The 22497-nt window shown below is 36.8% G+C and overlaps 1 protein-coding gene and 1 pseudogene across 3 annotated transcripts in view; one reads left to right on the plus strand and one right to left on the minus strand.

Annotated features, from left to right (window-relative positions):
- Nucleotides 1-22497, plus strand: part of creb5 (cAMP responsive element binding protein 5) — a 278427-nt gene that overhangs the window by 14158 nt on the left and 241772 nt on the right. The gene's annotated exons all lie outside the window — the stretch shown is intronic.
- LOC116411824 lies at nucleotides 13795-13952 on the minus strand (annotated as a pseudogene).

A 22497-nucleotide genomic window follows, 5' to 3' on the forward strand; every position in this document is an offset into this window, starting at 1 on the left:
CTCTGAAAAGATTTGAAACTGGTGGTTCTCTTCTACAACTACATATATTAAGGAAAATAATGCAATTAATATTAACTTCCCATCCCATGCCATAAAAACTGAAGGGATCTCAGCCCTCCAATGTAAGAGCCTAATGCTTTTTACCCCTATTTCATGTCAATTTATCAATTGCGGAATTAAATTACTTGTCTGGGTCTTTGTTCCTAATGAATTAACCCAGGCTGCAGGCCCTTAAAACAGAATAGGGTCTAACAAATTTCACAAAAAACCCTTTCAGTAGATTATACTTGTATATGATACACAGTAAAAAAAAATAGTAGTACACATTATAAATAATACAAAAAAAAGCTCTGAACTCTTAAAACGCTTTGAGGCATTGAGGAAAAGCTTCATTTACTTTCTCTCACAGCAAGAGTCATCCATAAAAGTAAAATCACTTAAGAGATGAATGCAGTATTGTTTTGTAAAAATAAACAAGGTCTAGCATGTTTAATAGACTAATTAGCACTTACATCCTCTGACGGCTAATATAAAATATTCTAGCACAGGGGGCTCTGCTGTTCAACAAATCATACATCATACACTCAACACCCATCTGCTTTTGGAATCAGAGGCATGATATTTAACCTCTGCAGTCACCTGTACAGTAGAGAGAGGCATTTTTAAAAACACACTAATTATTGAAAATAAACGTTTATAAGGCAAAAACTACACTATAAAAATTGGAGAAAAAATACAAAAATATTGCATTGAAAGAGAATAATGAGTGTGTATAAACAGTAAACAACAAATAATTCTAGCATTTCAGATACAAGATATTACTGTTTCAGGCCGATTTAGTTGCAGTCTAAATAAAACTGGGGAAGGTAACCCAGACATAAGGAAATAATAGTTGCGAGTTTATAGCTGAAGAAAGAACTGAAATGCTTCCTTTAGTAAGTGCTATTTGAGGCCCTTTCTGAATGTATTGTGGATATAGTTTTACATGGTTCTAGGCATGGTGCAGTCAGAAATGCATTCATCAAGGAGAAAAAAATTCTCTGACTAAACGAAATACAAATGTAACCTTCTTCCTTCATAACGTTACAATTATCAAGGGCCCAGGGAATTAATCAGAACCTTGTGTTCCCCCTTGGTGGATGCACAAAACAAATACACAGCTGGTACCACTTTCTTATCCTAATGAATGCTAATAGGTTAATGATTAATCACCCTTGTGTAAACAATCAGGCTCACAAATGGGCAACTATTTGTTTTACAGGAAAATATCATTAAACAGGATTAATTAACATTTATTAACTTTAAATATATATCACCTTTCTGTAGCTATTTGTATTGATGGGAATGGCTGAGCACTTTGGATATTTGTAGGCCAGGGTAAAAAGTAGTAGTAGTAAAAGTAGTAAAAAGTAGTAAAAAGGCATTGTGCAGGAGCTGGTAGTGATCATTTATTAATTGTCTATTTTTAAAGCTTGCATGGAAGGTTTGGCTGGGACTTCTGTCAGGTCCTTCGAAAATCATGAAACAAATTTTGTAAAATATGTTTTATCTCAGGCTTTATAAATATTTGCACAAGTTTACCCTTGTTACACCTGAAAACCACCAAAAAACAAACAAAAAACCCCCCTGTGTGTGTGTTTTATTAGCATATTATAATTATAATATAATAATATCATCAGGGGCCAAGTGCAAAAATTGCACTGCCACCCCCAGCCCTCCTTTCCCTTCATGTGAGATGTAGATTTTACATGGTGATCCTTTTGAAGGGGTTGTTCACCTTTGTGTTAACTTTTAGTATGATGTAGAGAGTAATATTCCGAGATAATCTGCAATTGGTCTTTATTTTTTTAAAATTTGTAGTTTTTTAATTATTTCAATACTTGTTCAGCATCTCTCCAGTTTGGAGTTATACCAGCTATCTGGTTGCTAGGGTCCAAAATACCTCAGCAACCAGGGAGTGGTTTGGATGAGAAACCGTTATATCAATAGGAGAGGAACTAAATAAAACTGCCAAGAGTTGGAAGAAGGCGGCAAATAATTCAAAAACAATAAGAAATAAATAATGAAGACCAATTGAAAAGTTGCTTAGAATTGGCCATTCTAGAACATACTAAAAGTTAAATTAAAGGTGACCCTCCCCTTTAAGACTGAGTTAGGGGCTGCTGTTCAGTCCATGGCTATAGCTAGATGATTCTGGACTAGCAGGCCCCCTACAGTGACAGCCACAGTAACCCCAGTCACAATCCCCCCCCCCCAAGCACAAGTTTATTATATGTCACTATTTCCCTTGTCTGTTTAAGTGCTGCTCAGTTTCACAGACTATATCCTGCATTATTTACTGTAAAGACTCTCGGGTCTCTAGATCATACCCTCTGCTGGTTTATAGAAGCTAGATAAAGATATTCTCATTTGACAATTACAAAGAACACATGAAGAATAATGATAAAGGGGCTATTGATGGTGAGTGTTGTGGGCAGCTTAGCATAGGTTGCCCTTTTCTTTTTGCTTTATTATTATCTTTTATTTATATAGCATCAAGATGTTTGTGGCATATACAGAAATGGTTAATTCTTTGCCTCAGGTGCTTTCGTAGTGCTACTATTTTCCCTATCACAGTTACACAAACACCAAAGTTTCATCAGGAGATAATTAACCTACCTGTATGGTTCTGTTTGTTAGCATTTAAGAGGAAACCCATGCAGATGCAGCAAGAACATAAATTGCAGATAGGGGCCCTTTAGCCCAATTTTATTCATTGGCTGAAGTATAGGTGGGACCAAATGAAGCAAGTCATGGCACATATCAGAAGGATTAAGCTTGTTTATGGAGTATGGGCTTTGTTAAGGCATTACATGCAGGGCAGCATGGAAACTCTAATACACATGTGGTGATTGCCAAAGTGGTAGGTACTTTCTGTTCGATATCTAGGGTAGCACATACCAGTAGGCCAGAGACCAGGTACTCCACAAATCCAGTTATCCTGCTGGATCTCCAGCAGCAAACTGGGGAATTTTTTTGTGTTTTATGTTATTTTATATACAGGCACCCAAGGGTCTCCCCCGCTACAGCTTCAGCGCTAGGCACAGCCCTTTGAGTAACTATATTTAAATATGGCCCTGATTGGCCCTGAAGATTGGCCCTGAAGAGTTGAATTCAATTAGGGCAAGAAAGGAACAGATCATAGCAGAAACAACTAAATATGATCCAGTGGCAAAGGGCTCCACAGTGGTTTGCCTACAGGTGTCTAGAATCCTAAGATCTTAAGATGGAAATATATATGAATGAAACCCTAAAAACTTTCTAAACTGTTGCTTTTCAATAAAACATTTTTCCAATATAATTATTCTCTATTGATATCAGAAAACTGGACTCTAGTGATGAGCGAATCTGTCCCATTTCGCTTCGGCATAAAATTCGCGAAACGGCAAGAAAGTTTGCAAAACAGCAAAAAATTTGAGAAACGCATTTGTCGCGCGTCTTATTTTTTTGTCACCCGCGCTTTCTTCGGCATGCCTGCGCCCTTTTTTGACGCGTCCATGACTAATTTGACGCGTAAGTAACTTTTTTGCCGCGCAATGGAAGATTCGCAAAACAATTTGTCAATGGCGAAATGCGGAAATTCGCTGCAAATCCATGCCTGGCGAAAAAATTCTCTCATCACTATTGGACTCCTGTAAACTCTTGTTCTGTAAGATCCTGACTGACCCCTTAATTTATATCAAAATCCTTATCCAATATTAATCACAGCAGGATATAGCAGTGGTATTTATATTCTGTCTGCAGCTTCCCAAGTAAAATGCCTCAGAGGAGGCACTGAGATAGAGTATTAGGGTGCAAAATATTTCAAGTTACGTTTAATATTTATTTTCTTTAAACTGGTTACATTATTTCAATGCCACAGAGGAGGCAATGAACTAGATCTTTAGAGTGTTGGAGATTTCAAGATATATTTAATATTTGTGCCTTTCTAGGCTAGGAACATATGGTGTGCCTTCTTAACTGGAACAGATACTCCAGCTTAGAAATGGCGATTCGACAGGCGGGGTGGTGTCAAGCTTATTATGCTAAAATCCTGGGCATAAAAGTAAAACAAATTTTTGTGCTGCCCTTGAACTTTGAACCATTTGATAATGGCTGTAATGCTATATTGTTTTCACATTTTCTTCCCAGAGTAGCTCAGAATATCCAGAAAACATGCCTTACCTGCACTTTAAAAAATAAATAAATAAATAAAATAAAAATAAAATGATTTTGTAAACTATATAAGTATTTATATATTTATATCTGTAGTGTACATTAGGTCTGTATTCACTTGGGTATTTTATTATGTGTTATATATTAGTCGGGCCACAAAACAATGGTGTAAAATGCAGGAAAACTTGAAATCAGGGGATGTAAAATTGAGGTTTTACTGTACTTACATTTAGGGCCTGCCTGTGTTATACACCTAGCGCCAGATGGGAAATGAGTGCAGCACTAGTGAGCTCAAGGCAGTCCTGTCCTTACTGCCTGCCACAGAGCCCACCAGTTCTCTCCAACTTGTGTATAGGCTAGCAAATGGCGGTGTCATTTCTGAGACATTTCCTTGTGCTCTTGTTGCCCGCTGCCAGAAGTTGGCAACCCTTTGCTTAAGGGGTAAAAAGTATGACAATAAGGTGTTCATATTATTTCCTAAAGCTTTACTATATGTAGGGAAGTAGAAATGTATACTTACTCTATAATTTAACCCCAGGCTGACTGAAGATAATCAGGCTTTATGACATATGATTAGAATTTATAGAAAACCAATGACACTACAATATTCAAGAGTAGACAACTAAAGTTAATCTTGTGCCCAAATGGTGTTGTTATTTCAGCAATACTTTTTTGTGCCACTTTGGTTACCCCAAGGAGTGAAGAGTGCCAGATTTCACGCATTTCCTGGTTACCTTAATTCAGTGGGACAGGCTGTATTTTTCAAGTCATCACATACTTAAGAAAGATTTTAGTGGTAATCTGAGCTGAATGAATTGGTTGATTATGTGTTAACTCAAAATGCGGCCTACTTGTTTTCCTTCAGGAATAATTATTGCATGTCACTAATGCGGCTTGTTGTACCTGACTCATTTCACATATAGTGAATTAGAGCTTATGTTTTCTGACATTATTATTGGGTATAACATTTAGCACATATTCATATTATAGAATATAACCTAACCTGGAACACTTTCAAGGTAATTTTGATTTAATTTAGTTTTAAACTAAAACTTCTTCTATGCCACCTACTGCAAGTCTGCACCATTCCAACATAATGGTTATATTTAAACATCAAACTAGGGGCTTAGAGCCTTTGATTTGCAGATCCAGCCTGAAGGACAGCTATGGACATACAGTATTTGGGTAGAATGGCTATGTGCTTTCTCTAATATTCATGGAAGCCAGTCATGAAGGCCAATTAGAGCTGGATTTGGAGTACCAAGATCAATTTTCAGTTATGACTAATGGCTGAAATAAATGGTATTGGTATTTAATAATGAAAATATGTGTAGTTATGGGATCTTTTTTCTGGAATGCTTAAGGCCTGAAGTTTTCTGGATAAGGGATCATTCCCTAATTTGGATCACCATACCTAAGTCTATTTAAAAAAAGGTAAACATTAAATTAAAAATAAATAAGGATTGTTTTGTCAGAAATATGGATCCATTAATATTAGTTAAGGTCAAGTACAAAGTATTGTTTTAATACTACAGAAAAAGACAATCTTAAGAAATATTTGCTAAAAAATAATCTATGGGAGAAAGCCTTCCCATAATTTGCAGCTGAATAATGAGTTTCTGGATAAGAGATCCTATATTTACTACCTAGGTAAAAAGTACTGCCTTATTATTTCAGAGAAATCAGTATTGAAGTTTTTCTTTCTTCAAAATAGGACACTATTGAGGGAACGTAATAAAAGTCGGTAACAGAAAATTATGCTCTGTGTGAACAAATTTGCCTTTTCACTAATTTTATGTGGGCTTTGCAAAAGCGGAAGCTGTTTAATGACCACTTCCGACAATGAAAAAAAGTTTGTAAATGTTTGCAACAGTGCTCAGTGTATGTAATAAAACTTCTTAATGAAAAGGTTTGCTCCAAAAGATTACGCCACCTTCAAGCATGCCTTAAAAAGTTTGCAATGCACAATTAAAATTCGCAATGCAATAACAGTCTAATTAACAATATTACATTGCAAAATGTGATTCTTTAATCTTATTTGTGCGCATTTTTTTTTTCACCGGAACTAGGGGTAGGGAGAAGAGGCACCTCTCCTGCCTACCCCTGGTCCATGCTCCCTTGCCCCTGCTGCTTCTTCTTTCTTCTTTGCTTGCTCCCATGCATTGGAGGGGGGGGATGTGCAGGGGCGAAATGAAAAGGTTTATAAATTGTAATACATTGTATAATCAAAGGTGGGGTCTATTTATTAACCTGTATGCTGTGCAGCGTGCAGTATGTGAACTACACAATGCAACCCCTGTATCATCAAATGCATGAATCAAACAAAAGTGATGCTGCAATGGTATCGAGACACTGCAGAAATCTGCAGGGTGGGTGATGTTTCCCAGTTGCAGATTCAAGGAATTTATAAGGTTGTGACAAAAACTCAAGGGGCTAATCAGTTGGAAATGTCATTAAAAATTAAAGGAACAGTAACACCAAAAAATGAAAATGTATAAAAGTAACTAAAATATAATGTGCTGCTGCCCTGCACTGGTAAAAGTTGTGTGTTTACTTCAGAAAGTCTACTATAATTTATATAAATAAGCTGCTATGTAGCCATGGAGGCAGCCATTCAAAGGAGAAAAGGCACAGGCACATAGCAGATAACAGATAAAACACTATTGTATTCTACAGAACTTATGTGTTATCTGCTATGTAACCTGTGCATTTTCTCCTTTTTTCCAGCTTGAATGGCTGCCCCCATGGCTACACAGCAGCTTATTATATAAATTATAGTAGTGTTGCTGTAGCAAATACACCAGTTTTAGCAGTGCAGGGCAACAGTGCATTATATTTTTATTACTTTAAAGCTCTTTAATTTTTTGGTGTTACTGTTCCTTTAAATATAAAATGGGATGTGAGGTGTTTTATTTAGGGATCATTAAATATATATATTTAATTTAACTATAAAATAAAGGAACTAGTAGCCCCGGATTAAAGTTAATAACAATAAGGTTATGTAGGAATAAAAGCAATAGTGTCATTATTAACCTATCGGTGATACTCTGTAATCCTGTAGTCCATGACTAAACATTGGTAACTGTGAAATGAAAGCAGCCGTGACATTGTTAATTTGTAGGAGATACTTTGTAAAGTTGTTACTTTTATAGCATCTAAGTGATACTTCAGTATTGAGATAGGAATAATAAGGATGTAAAGCTATTGTTACATTCTAAGTTTCAGTTTTGATGTTTCTAATACTATAGCTACTGTTGCAGTCAGGACACAGCTATGGTTTAAAGTAGATTAAATGAGTCAGGTCGAGGATATTAGTGTATTAGTGGTCGGCTTTTGAGAGTTTCAATTATAAAATATGATTAGATACTGTATTTTTAACTAATTAATTAAATAAAATGAATGAACAAGTATTTTATTAATTTGTTAATTTACTGTCATAATAATTAGTAGCGGGATTTAGAGATTAAATTAATGTAACTGAAAGTGGCTAGCTATTTAACTAAAAAGAAATTAAGCAGAATTCACATTGGTTTTTCATCAGATAAGTATGAGTTAACTATGAAAGTTGTGATGTCAGATCCACTGGTATTTTACATTTTGTGAATACATGTATGATAATATGCCTGTGAGTAGTTGTTGAAAGACACAAAACTGGTCAGGATTGATTGAAATAAACTTTGTTTCTTAACCACTTCCATTTTTGTTTGGCGTGCACACCCATCTGAGAAATTGTGCTTGTGGCTGGCTGGGTTGCCTAGGGCGCCCGCTTGGCTTTGCCCCTTTCCCTGATGGCAGAGCTTTGTAGATAACCAGTTTCTAGATAATACATTACAATCCATACCTGTAGTAATTTTATACATTTCTTTGTAGAAACTCTTACTTTCCTAAAAATGTATTAAACATGTATTTGATTATTAATGAAAAGGACCACATTTTCTGGAACTTTTAAACAGTCATGCATTTTTTGTTTAAGTATGGATGCTTTGAATCCAGGATTTGGCAGAATCTCTTACATATTTGCAAGATTCAGCTATAGCTGAAGTATCCAAAACTAAAAACATTTATGCCATAAGATATTAAAGTATCATACTACTGAAGGCAAGACTTTTTTTTTTGCACTAGTGATATAGGTTTACTGATTTATCTCAATTCTGAATATGTAAATAGGGTTCAGATTCGGTTAAATGAAGGATTCAGTGCATTACTAGTTTAAGGTGGTAAATAAAGTCCTAGATAGCCCTATAGCATTTTAGTATTTAATGTGAAGCAGGTTAATTAAAGAATTAACATAACTGAATTCACTTTATACAAGTGCTTTGTTGGGACACTCAACATGTCAGGCCTGCTGAACCTATGTCTGGTATCTCTTAGCTGCTGTGCTAGTGTGCCTTGGTTGTTTAGGTAAGTGGGACCCTAGCAAAAATATGTGTCCATTTGTTAAAATCTCCCCAGACTGTAAGGAAAATGTTTAATGTCCTATATATCTTCCCCAATATTTTAGTGTTTGTAGAGAATTTATAAATGGTTTATTTTTAATTTTATCAGATTTAAACAACTTGGAATTTGTTAAGTCACAGCTTCTGCATAAATTGCCTTGGAGGGAAGATAGTAAGAGGCTGTAAAAATATTTCATTCTTTTCACCAGACCAGACAGAAAACGCCTATGTTGTGGGAGGATGGTATAAAATTGCTCCTCTGTCCCTGCATTTAGTGAAAGGTTAAGTGACAGCCAGTGTTGGCTTAACTCTCCAGACCACAGTCTGCTGGAGCTGCCAGTGTTACCGCCGGCCTCTGTCCAATTATGGGAGGGATCTGTAATGTCACAAGAAGAACACACAGGCAGATTTTGGAGCAGGTTGAAAGAATCAACATTTCTTTCTGAAGCAAGTCAGCTCCTTGGAAGATAAAAAAAATTGGGAAACAAATCAATATGAAAATAAAGCATGCATACTTTGAACTCCCTGTGTATGTTTTGTAATGGTTTGAAACCAGGGCTCAGGTAAATGACTGCATTTGGTTGTGTCATGTCGATAATGTGTCCCCTGACTGTCACCTATTGCAGAGTCATTTTAGGCTTCAGGTACAGTTCTTACAAACTTTCTTAATGAACGCAGGTACAGACTTCAACTATCTTAAAGGAGAAGCAATCCTCTTCTGTCTATCTTCGTTCTTCTAAATCCCGGGGCCATCTCCCATAGACTCAGGTTTATTCTATTAAAGGTATGGGATCTGGTATCTGGAAACCCATTATACAGCAAGTTCTGATTTATGGAAATGCCATTTCCCATAGACTCCGTTATAAGCAAATTATTATTATTATTTTCTTTAATTATCTCCTTTTTCTCTATAATAAAAAAACCATGTACTTGATCCCAACTAAGCTATAATTAACTCTTATCGGAGGCAAAACAATCCTATTGTTTTTTATTTAATGTTTAAATTATTTTTTTGTAGATTTAAGGTGTAGCGATCCAAATGATTGAAAGACCACTTATCCAGAAAACTCAAACATTCTGGATAACCAGAGTCATTGCTGAAATTCATAAGTTTGGTTTGTGTTTTTTAATGTAATAATAAAAAAGTACCTTGTACGCGATCCTAAGATATAATTTCTCCTTATTGGAGACAAAACCATCCTGTTGGGTTTAATTAATATTTAAATTATTTTTTTAGGAGACTTACTGTATGGTGATCTGGAAAACCCCAGGTCCTGAGCATTTTGTATAACATGTTCATACTTGTACAATTAGACAAAATAATTGTAAAATCTTGTGCTGTGCCTAAATGTAGGGCAAAAGATAGAATACAGAAATATACTCTAGATATTAAAAAGCTGAAGAATAACCATGCCTGCTGTACTCTGTCTCTTGCACTGCATGTCAACTTCAGTATTTGAGTTTTTATTTACATCTGACGTCTACTCATATTTTGAAAGCTTATGAATTTCAGCAGCTCAACGGCTCATTATTTTTATGGCTCTCATTTGAAGTATATCTTATCATTCATACTTCACAGTGACATAGATGAAAGAATTGAGGGCTTCTCTACAAATATGTGACAGCAAAGGCAACTTCTTGTTGCAGTGGAGCCTGCTCTTTGCACCATTTGCTGAATCGAGGCAGAGCCTTGTGGGTACAACTCAGCTTTGTATAAAACCACCATAGGTTGACAACTAGTACAGGGCTTGCTGTGCCTTGAATGACGCACAAGCTAAGGGGCATCCAAAAGCAACATTTCAAGCCCTCCTCTCATGAATACAGAGTTGCTAAATGCAGGCAGCACTAGATATTAGAGAAGTAATAATGTGAGAAGTGCAGGTCTCTGTGCTCCAAATAATAAAGGTTGCCCTGCATTTGCCTGTCCCAGATGGGATCTGCTCTGTAGCTACCCCACTTGTACAAATACAGTCACACACCATACACAACATTTTCTGATAAAATCCCTTCTATCCATGGCCAGAACTAGGGGTAGGCAAAAGAGGCATCTGCCTATGGCGCAATAGTGGGGGGCGCCAGACAGGTTCCTCTTCTTTCACCTACCTCTAGTTCCGGGCACTTTCCCCCTCATGGCAGTCCCCCCAACCAGTTGCCCGCAACCCAGCCACTCGTTTGCGAGCATATGGGGGGGATGTGGCTAGGCGGGCCAAAACGGCCAGGTTGCCCACTTTGGTAGCTGGCTTGGCCCGGCACTGCTTTTATCAATAGTAGCTGCTCTCTGAAATGCCACTGGGGAAGAGTTGTTTCTTAGTTTCATGGTTTTGGATTTTAAACAATAAGGTACCTGTAGTATATTTTGAATATAAATTATTTTTTACACATTATTTTCTGTTTTTATAGCTGGTCTTTTGCTGTCCAATTTTTGGGATGTTGCACCAGTGGAAGTTAAATCACCATTTGGAACCAAAGCATATTTTTTTAAAATATAAATATAATTTTATCAACCCCACTAAAAATTGTAAATAACATACCAATAGGTACTTTGGTTTTGCAAAGTTACCAATATACATATACTGTATGTTATATTATATGTATCCCTTCTTTATAATTCCAATTATTTGTATATATTAGGCAAATACGATTGAATTCCTGTCCCAGTTAGTGATTAAAGGACAGCATGCTAACAAATATTCATGAGATTTTGCCCACTGTACAACACATTTCACAGCAACTTTGCCAAACCAGGCTAAACTTAGTCATAAATCATTCATTAAGGTGACTGATAAGTTTGAGAATACGAGTCTTATACACCAGGCACAGGTAACCTTTGTCGTCTCAACTCCTTATCGACAGCCTGCAAGTTTGATTTTTCACATAACAACTGCTGCAATATACAGATCACAATTCAGTAGATACAACTAAAATCACTGTTTTAGGATATCAACCCAGGATTTCCAAAATTCCACATGCCTTTTAATCCACAAATTCAGATTATTGGCAAGAGCTACAAAGCAGAGTTTGGAAACAAGCTCTTTGTTACTGCCAAGGGGGCTATAATTTATCTTTTGTAGTCACTAAAAGTCTAAAACCATTATCTAAAATTCACTGCACTGGAAAATATGTCACAAAGCCTAAAGAAAACCACCAGCTAAGCTGCACACTGATCCCACATGAACCTATATTTTGCACCTATCATAAAAAAATGGTATAAAAGTTTTCATGTCTTGGCAGAATTTAAGATATTTAAAATCTTTGTTGTTTTTTTCCAAAGTGCTAAGAGAGCATTTACACTAATAACTCTAAAATAATGGAAACTCCAGGCAGTATATGATTATTTATTAGCTGATAATGAGTTGGGTTGCCCTTTGCCTTCACAACTGCTCCAGTCCTTGGAATATTGTTATAAAAGCTTGGAAAGGTTTCCAATGAGATTCTGACAATGTTTCAGTACAAAAGTATCCAGTTCTTAGAGAGGTAAAAAGGTGAAGGAGGTAAAAACCTTTTCTTTACCCTTTAGACTTCCAATGACAGTTTAGTAATTTATTAAAAGATAAATTAACCCAACATGTTTGGCACCCCCCAGTGAATCAAATCTATAACTTTTTTCCATGGACCAAAGAAAAAAATACACCTGTGTCTATTTGATTTTTCCCTGGACCAGTGCATTTTTCAAATTTTACTTTATTGCACATGCATTAGTCAATGGGACTGACTTATCAACATTAGTATTTTAATTTTTTCCACGTTTCACATTTTTTTGCACTAAAAATCCTAAATTTGAATTGTGGCTTTAAAGGAGAACTAAAGTCTAAAATTGAAAATCATTGGAAATGCTGTATTGTGTATACTGAACATAAATATAAACATTATGAATTTACTGCACAAGCCCTGGGATTGAGAAACCTAATTAAAGTAATGATTTATGCTTTCAAATTTGTCCAAAGGGGGCCACCATGTTGTTACTTTGTTAGACCATCTTTTATAAGATTTGGCTCTTGCACATGCTCATTTTACTCTGGGCTGCTGTTGGGAGGCTAAGCTTAGGGAACATAGTAAATTATCAAAACGGCACATCAAGTCATATCTGCCATAGAAGCTGATTAATAATCATATTAATCATAATATGCAGACTGCACTGGTTCCTGGGTTGCCATGTCATGTAATGTGGAGTTTTAGAGTTTTTGCATTGTTTAATGAAACATTTATCAGCTCTCCAAAGCCAGTGGCTGCATGGATATGCAAAATAATCCTCCAATGAGAATCCCATCTGATCTGTGTAAATTTTTTTCCCTGTTCTTTGTTCCTGCAATTGGAATTGGGAGCAATAAGCACAATTTCCCAGCACTGAACAAGTCTGTCCTTTATCCCCGTGTCTGATTGCTGTGTCACATAATGAAGGCAAACATTTTGTAATTATCTCTATATGTAAGATAATATCAAAATGGCTGATATAGTGCTGGGAACCTAATTAGCATTCACATTGGTCAATTCTCTTGTGTATATAATTTTTTCTTCAACCTCTATAGAGAACAAGGTGGAATCTAAAAATTAATCCATAAATTATACTGGCCAAATTATCCCATTGGCATAGAAACACAGGTGTATCATGTATTCAGGTACATATAAACTAGTGCTGCCCTATTACACATTTTATACACATTTTATGACAGGATATTATATTCATCCTTCCCTATACAAAGTTTAGCTTAGTACTTAGATGTAACTTGTTTACAACAAACTTACCATATCTTCACCACCCAAAATATTAGTTTAGATGGTAATTGTGGCTTATTCTAACCAAAAAACATTCTGAATTCTATCATTCTACAAACAACTTTCTCTGATGTTGAGTCATCGCCTGTGAGTCCTACCCGAAGGCATGGGCTCCGATGCTCATGTGTCCAAGGCTTTCGCCAATGAACAGCATGTGCGGGCAGATCCACCTTCGCAGAAGCTAGGGTGAGAACCACCAAGTCTTGGCCTAGGGTCAAGCCCAGAGGACTATGACACCTATCCAGGGTGCACAAATCAAACACAAAAAGGGTGCAGAAGTGTACGGGTGCAATGCCATTAATCGCCTTGGTAAGGCTCCAGCTGGCAGCTATAAAAGAAAATGCCCGCATAATGGCTGGGGCAAAAGAAGTGAAGCATGATTAGGCATAATGAGCATGTGCAAAGCCCCCGACAAAAAATAAGTCAGCAGCTCTTCCCTAATGGGAACACAGCCCCTCCGCGTTCATCAAGCTTCAGCTTCATCACAATTAGCAATAATCATGCTTCGGTTTGACCTCATTGGCTATGATACTGCCACTGCGCAAAACAACTTTCTCTGATTCTTTAGTTACACTGACAACTACAGCACAACCAAAACCTTGACCAAAGCAACTGTTTGCAGACTGGGGGTTTTATACAGAGAGCACAACCTCTCAACTGAGTATTAATCACTTTGCATATGCAAATCAGCATTCCTGGGAAGGAACATAGTGTTTGTGCAGAGGTTACCCTGAACATATCATGTTGTTCTGCCTATATACCTACTGGCACAGATTGGCCTCTTCCCATGTGTAATGCACAAACACTTCCATGCAACTGGCTTCATAAACACTTTTAGAGTTATTGGTCTGTTGTGTACTAAAGTTCTAAAGTGAACTAGAAATGGAAGTTTGAGAACAAACTTCATGTTGGGTTGAAAAACATGAAGTCACTAAATGAAATCTGATCTGTTTTTGGCCCCACCCACTTTTTCTTACCTTGGACCACTGTGCAAAGTTTGGGTATCCTGGTGTCTGAATGGCAGCAATTTAAATTTCCCAATGAAAGTCAACGAGTGACATCTGATTGGCGGCTCCGCCCACTTTTTCTAACCTGGAACTGCAGTTACCCAGTGACTAACTCTGCAAAGTTTAGAAACCCTAGGATTAATAGTTAAAGAACAGCAGCAGTTTAAATTTAAACCAATAAAAGTCAATAAGTAAATTGTGATTGGTTGTTGGTGGGTGTGCCCACTGTGTCTAACCCTGACATAAATAGTGTGAGAAAGGCAGTATTTTAAATTTAAACCAATTGGCTGTTGGTGGCTCCACCCATTTTTTAAAACCTAAAAATGCAGTGCCCTAGTGACCCTGGGGTTAATACTTTGAGAATGGCAGGTTGAATTTCCCTATTGAAAATCAATAGTTAAAATCTGATTGGCTGTTGGTGGCTCCACCCACTTTTTCTAACTCTGAAACACAGTTACCTGGGGACTAGATCTGCAGTTTGGGAACCTTAGTGTTAATATTTAAAGAATCGCAGCAGTTTATATTTAAACATATGAAGGCTATAGGGGAAATCTGATTGGTTGTTGTTGGCCCTGCCCACTTTTCCAAACTTAGAACATAGTCACCCAGTGACAAATTGTGCAAAGTTTAGGGACCCTGACATTAAAAATGTGAGAATGGCAGCGGTTAAGATTTCCCCACTGAAAACAATGAAAGAAATATGATTGGCTTTTGGCAGCCCGCCCACTTTTTCTAACCTTGAGTATGTAGTCACCCAGTGACTGACTGTGCAAAGGAACCCTGGCATCAAACCAATAAGAAAAGTCACACAATAAGGATTCAGCTAAAGTCTAGCTCCAAGCTCAAAGTACCAGTGTGGGACTTTAGTTTGTTAGGGAGCAGCCAGACAGGACTGTGATTGGTTGGCTTGTATGAATGTTTAGTTGTGAACAGGCAGTGACTAGAGCAAGCATAGGAATGAAGAATATTGTGAGTTGATCCCTAAGCTCAGGTCACTGACATCAGCCAAGAGCAGACTGAGCATGTGCAGTAGTTTGGCAAGGCAAAAGATGGAGAACTACTGTGGGCATCTTCAGAGGCATGGATCTTTATTTCTATAGAGCTTTGGTGACTTTGGGCTGGTACAAGGGCACAAAACACATACAGTAGCTAAACATTTCTAGCCATATTCTTTTTTTAGGCTTTAGTGTCCCTTTAAGCACTCTAATTTACATTATTTATAAAGCAAAAATAAAGTGGAACAAACTGCTGCGGGTCATAGTAGGACCAATATGTACTAAATTCTGATGAGTTCTCCGAAGGAAAATCAGCTGGCATGGTTACTCAAGTTCCCAGGTCAGCATGTTGGGTTGTATAGTTGTATAGCATAGTTAGTCTGTTGTAGTGAAGAACAATCTGTTGCCCAGGCCTCTATGTCTGCAGCTCAATATGATACCTGTGTAGGTGGCCATGTCTGTTTACAGCACCTGTTATGATACATTATAGGAATGCAGGATACCAAGATACACATGTTGATCGCTCAGCCTGTTTTCTACACCTGAATGTATGATGTTAGATTTGCCTGTTGCTCAAGGCTCCTGTACATAAGGTGGCTGCTTTTCCTTGACTCATAAGCCTGTGTTTTATTTTGAATAACCATGCAAAAAGTGCAGCAGAACATGTTATACATAAAGATGGTCTCCATTTCTGGTTTATGTAATTAAGAATCATGTACATTGTTATACAAAGTTTATTTGTAAGAATGTGTAATTCTAATATTTTGTAACCTATAAATGACTGTTCATCTGTTTGGCATGGAATATCATTTTGTTTGGCACTCTCAATGCAGGAGCTGACTGTTTGGGATGTGCCTTTACTAAATGTTGTCTGTCTGTAGCCTTGGCTTTCATAAGAGAGATTCTGTCCATAGCTTTAGCTACTGTGTTGTTAAAAATTCATTTGGAAACAATGACTTTATGGATCTAGAAAAACTGCATTTAATATATGTTTGTGAAATTTATTGTATGGGTTCTATTATGAAAAAATCTGTGTTGTCTTGTCACTTTGGTATTCTGAAGTTGTTCTTCAATTGTACTTGCTTCTAGCACAGTTGGTGGTTCCATTCTTGTTCAGATTGGATATGATCATTTCTGAAGATCGCAAATATCACGAAAATGCTTACGAAAAAATCATATTAGTCACGATAATATCGTATTGGCGATCCGAAAGTCCCGAAATTTTTGTACCGAACAATTGTAAACAACAGCAGAACTTTTCCGAATTTTTCGCGCAATCGTACGAAAAAGTTGCGCGGGCGTATGAAAAAGTTGTGCAAGCGCGAAAAAAACGGCGAGAATGAACGCTCCGAGCATTTGTGTCTTAATAAATCTCCCCCTAAGGGTAATCAGCAGAATTTCAAGAACTTTGCCCTCTGTGGTTTTTACTCATTCCAAATGGTGTTAGAATAGTCAGCATTAACCTCTGTTGCCCACAGTGGCAATCTCTCAGAAGAGCCTATGATGGTGCTTGTCGTGCCATTCTTACCTAATGATAAAAAAATGGAGCGTGCTTAAAATAAACATAAATTTACCATCACGCATGTTATTTTTTAAATTATTTAATGCAACAATATATAAACTAGGAATTTTACTGTTCCATTTTGGGTTTTTAATTTTTGAAGTAGATATCTATTGTAGTCTAAAGATGCTTAGGGGGAATGTAGTAAAAGTCAGTAAGGGATAAATTATTTGTGAAAATGTATGCCTCTGTGCGAACTAATGTGCCTTTGCGTGAATTTAATATGGGCTTTGTCAACGCGGAAACTGTTTAGCAACCACTTCCAACAGTGGAAGGAAGTTTGCGAATGTTCATGTCTGTGACAGTGTGCGCAGTGTGTGTAATTCGACTTGATGAAATAGTTGTTAAGTTTGCTCCAAAAGATGACACCACCTTCAAGCGTGCCTTAAAAGTTTGCAATTGCACAGTTAAAATTTGCAATGCAATAACAGTCTAATGAACATTGCAAAATGCAAAATTTTATTCTTATTTGTGCGCATTTTTTTCTGTTTATGACTTTTTTTTACATTCCCTTATTAGGCATGTAGTAGAGCATCTCAGCTGTTAATAGGACAGTGTTGAATGTAAACGCTTTCTTTTCAGTGGTTTGTGCCTTTCTTTCCATCTTGTAATGTTTTCGGCTCTCTTTAATGATTACACACAAAGTTATAGATTGGTCACAGGCGGTAATTTGTGGGCAGTCACTTGCTGGGAGCCACTTTATTTTGATGAACTGCCTTCTTAATGGAGTCTATATTCTTTTTAACCACAAAGGCTGCTTTTAAAAATCCATTTTGTAATTTAGTTATCTTCTTTGGGAACAAGTCTTGAACTGTTTTGTAGCCCAGAGGCATCATTTTAGCCATTTGACAGATGCAATGTCAAAATGCCCCTTTAAATGCAGAGATGAATTTGACATCCTTTTGTGGGCTGAACTATTCTGTTACACTTTGATCGTGTTGGTGTTAGTTTCATACTTTACATTATAATGATGGGATTTTACTTCTGTTTTAGCAATAATAACAAGGATCTTACTGGATAAATGTCTCTAATGGATTTGTATTCTACTTCTAGGCACAAATGAAAAACAATCAAGAAAAAAATCAATTCTACATTTTAGTTAAATATTATTTGCTATAACAAGAGATTATTAATACCTAAATATATTATATAACTGTTTGCCAAAAGACTGTAGGGGTCATTTAAGACCCTGGGGGTGCAAGATGAAAAATTCAGTGCTCCACTCAGCCCAGCTCCATCTTTAGATTTGGCAGTTGTTTATAGAGGCCCATATGTTTGCTGAATGTACCATATATTCTGTCAATTAAAGGGTATTTTGTTAGGAAGCATAAGGCTGTTAAAATGATATATATTTAGCTGGTCACATATTTTTCCCCAGATAAACGTAGTTATTAGAAGTATGAGCCTGATCATTTTGGAAGCTCTCATTGATGTTTGCAGTTATAATTAAAAACACCTTCATAAGCAGGTTTTATTGCTTTTCTTTTAGTTTCCAGACCACATAATGCAATGACCTTCAAATCTGTATCCTAAATTTCATCCAAGCTCTCTCAGCCAGGAATATCAAACTGATGACCTTCCAGCTGTTGAAATCGACTCAAAAGTGTAGTTGCAGTTGTTGAGTGGTTGAGAGTTCAAGATCCATGTTTTAATCTATTACTTTAGGTAACCAGGCAAAAACAGAAAGACATTTTGTGATTCTTACAATATTTACAATATTTTTTTAGCAAGTGTATCTTTTTTCTTGTGCAAGGGAGGAGAAGATTTCATGTGTCATCTTAATTAGTGCAGGGTTGTGATAGTTTAGAACAGTGATCTCCAGCCAGTGGCTCACCACCCCTTACCTCACCACAGTTACTGTTGCTCCCAGCAGCCTCAAAGTAGATACCCATTTTTAAATCTCTGGCTTGGAGACAAATTTTGGAAGCACAGACACAGTTTTACTCCAAACAAAGCCAACTGCAGGCTAGCAGGAGCTACATGGGGCTACCAAATAGCCAATCACAGTATTTATTTGGCCTCCCCAAATAATTTTTTTTCATACCTGTGTGGCCCTCCAACACTTCTTACATCCAAATGTGGCTCACAAGTAAAAAAGATTGGGGATCCCTGTTCTAGAACGTCAGGGCAAAAAATGTTCTACACCCCCACAGCTCAAGTAATGGCAAATGTATTAATTTCCTATAGTTTTTCTGTGCTGGGCCTTGTGTACAGTTTGTCTTATTTTTAAGAAAGATAAAAATTGTCAGAGAGTCATGTCAAAAGCAGAGATGAACAAAAAAATATTCATACAGTTTTTAAAAACTGTAGGCATTTTGGTGTTTTTTGTCGAATAAAAGAAGTATATGAGATATAAGATTGTTTTTAGTGAGCTTAAGAGATTTTGAGCTGAAAACTTGCACAGATCTCTCCATAGACTGGCAATCTAAGCATGTAATGGGGATTGTGTGCCAGAAGCAGACTCCTGACTGTAATACATTTGATCTGGTCTAGTCTTGAATGGCTGTTTTTGGCCTTTTGGGTGTTGGCTATTGAACTAACTCAGATTTGCTACTGGAGGTCTTGGGTTACCACTACATCTACAGTGTAGACACTCTCCTGTTACAGTGGGGGTGTAAATCTTTTGACTGTCCACTCAATAAGTTAGAAAAAATATGAAAAACAAATCTGTATGAATTTCTGAGTGCAAAGCATATTTGGCTATTCTAGTAATTTATTGTAAATGAGATTAATTTTCAGAATGACATATTTGTTCTGAAATCCATTTTTCTAGAAAAAGCTGTCTTCTGTGAAAGAGATATGGATTTGGCAGAACACACTTAATTGGGAGTGATGAAGAACGCTCTTTGTTAACTGCTTAATATGCCCATGCCACCAGTCACATTAAATAAAAGATCAATCGTGTTTTTATGCTCTATTTCCAACCTTACTGAACATAAATTAAGCGAGGGCATTGGGAAAATATGGACAAACTGAAGAGAAATGTTATATATTAGCAATTCAAAGGCACAAATACATCAGCAAAGGGATGGATATGAACTATTACCGGTGATTGTTTACAGAGACTGCAGTTTTCTTTTTGCCATGCTATTTTATGTTAGTGGGGTGATGCAAAGGACAAAAAATCTATTCGGCAATTAGTAATGCACTCAGCATGTATTGAATATATGGAATATCCTATTCACATTCTTAAGTATAAATGTGCATTTGTAGTTGGAAATGTAAGTTAACTTTTTCAGTTCACAGCTATGAATGATATTGTAGGAATCATTATATTTTTACTGACCCTACAGAGTGCATTCAGAGGTCTGCACAGAAATATTTTCTCTTGGAAATGAAATCGAATGAATAGACAATACATTTTTCTGCATTCAAATTAATTTTAGACCAGATGTAAATACCAGTGCGTATCTATTAAGCTGTCTCAGTTCATTACTGTCCTTTAAATTTCTGGAGCTTTCTTAGTAGGAAAATGACTAAGAGTATAGATATGTATGCATGAGTGTGTGTGTATATGTCAAACCATTTATAACCATTTAGAAAATCCTATTTTTTGTTGAAATTCAAAAATAGGTAATGCAGTTGAATAAGCCCTTGCACAATAGAACTACTGAATAACTAGTCCATATTCAAGAAAATGGCTGAATTCTGCCTCCTTCTGCAACCATAGAGGCATAGAATTGAAAAGCAAATGTAACCTTTGGACAATGTTAAAATCTTTACATTTTAAAATTCCTCTAATGAAATTTCACTCTTGGTAAGGGTTACACCAGTTTAAGTAGTATAAATATACTTAGAATATTGTAGTGTATTACATTTTGTTTGTTATGTATTTGGTATCAGGGGTGGTATATAGTTGCTCTGACATTATGGTTGTTTCACATGAATAAAGATCACTGTACTTTTAAGGGGATTTCCGCACAAAGCAACTTTCCATAGCAACAAGCTGGTTAACAGACTGGAGGAGAACTAACTGAGCCCAGAGCCAAGTGAGTCAGACCCAGAGAACAGAAAGGATAAACAAATACCGCTTTCAAGTTCAATGTACAATTTTCATGTTTAATTAATGTATATTGGAATTTTTTTTTCACTATGCAAATACAGTTTTGGGTGGTGGTCCCTAAATTAGTAGTCATTTACAATGCTCCACACGGTGTGAAAAGTGCAAAAAAGGCCACAATTGGCATTTAGCTGCAGACCTTTGCTGTCCGTTTCAGAGAGCAGAGAGTTGCAGACTTCGGTTGTGTTGTAAATTAGACCTACAGTATTATGTTATGTGGTACCCATCAAAAATCAGTTTGTGAAGTATCACTTGCTTCCCAGTATTAAATATATAAGAGACAAGAGGTTGAAAATAAAGATGAGGCTATCATCATTCGGGCTCACTTCTTGAGGTCTTGGCTCAGTTTTGCTCTTTGGGTTGAGATTCTTTGTGCCTGTCTGTGATATGGTAATGTGCCTCTTATCTGCTGTAGTTCTTATGAATGCCACAACCGGCCTAATAAACTTCAACACTGAAACTGGTACTCCTTCTAAAATATCCCTGAATGTGCCTGAAAAAAATGGCCCTTATTTATTAGCATGTAAGCAATCTTGCGCTAGTGAAGTCAGTCATTTGCACTGGGCCAGTTGATATTTAAATTCTTATTTATTCAGTAAAAATGTTGAAAGACTAGCAGCAAAATATTGTTCTCCTGCTCTGTTTTGTGGTTTTTGTATTGTGTCTTCACATATTTAATGTGTTGAGAGAATAAGCAAACTACTGACAACAGGAAATTATAATCTTAGTGCCCAGGAATTACCGTCCGTCTCTTGCACCTTTGTTTTCCATTCAAGATACATTGTCATTCCCACCCTCCAGGCAGCAGCAGATTTTAGCTAAGGAAACGTAATGTATTTTGGATCAGTCGAAGTGAATTTAATTATCAGTTTTTTTTTATTCTTTTAATAACGTTAAAAATCTCAACAAAATGCCAGACCTTTTCCAAGCTTTCCAAGTTTCTTAATAATATGTGATATGCTGTTTCTTATTTGTATAAAGAAGGAGAACTCAGCACCTAGGCGTATATTTAGGTATGTATTAATTATTTGTATATAAACCCAATCAGTAGGTCAAATGTATACGGGCTTCCACCCCAAGTGCCTCCATAACCTCACAGGGGCACCCTGCCCCAGTTGTGAGCTGATCCCAGAACCTGCCGTCTGCAGGTCCCCCCAGCGCATACCTTATACTTTACTGCCTTTAGCGGAGGTTGGGGGGGGAGCGCCAGTACTTCATAGTGTTGATCAGGTCTGAGTTAGCCCATGAGAGCTGGGGCCCACTGGTTTTTTCTCAGTGTCCTGCCAGTCCAGTCACTTCATTTTCATATATGTGTGCCATGGAGAGCTCTTGGAGACCAAAGCTTTGTATTTTGCTGATGTCTTTAAGTGTTGCAGGTTGGGAATGTGAATTAATATATTAAATATCTCTTGCTATAATAGTGAAAAATAGATTCAGGAACACTGTATGTAGCCTTACTTGCCAGGAGTTA

Source organism: Xenopus tropicalis, chromosome 6 (genome assembly GCF_000004195.4).
Source record: "Xenopus tropicalis strain Nigerian chromosome 6, UCB_Xtro_10.0, whole genome shotgun sequence".
In the NCBI taxonomy this organism is placed as follows: Eukaryota; Metazoa; Chordata; class Amphibia; order Anura; family Pipidae; genus Xenopus; species Xenopus tropicalis.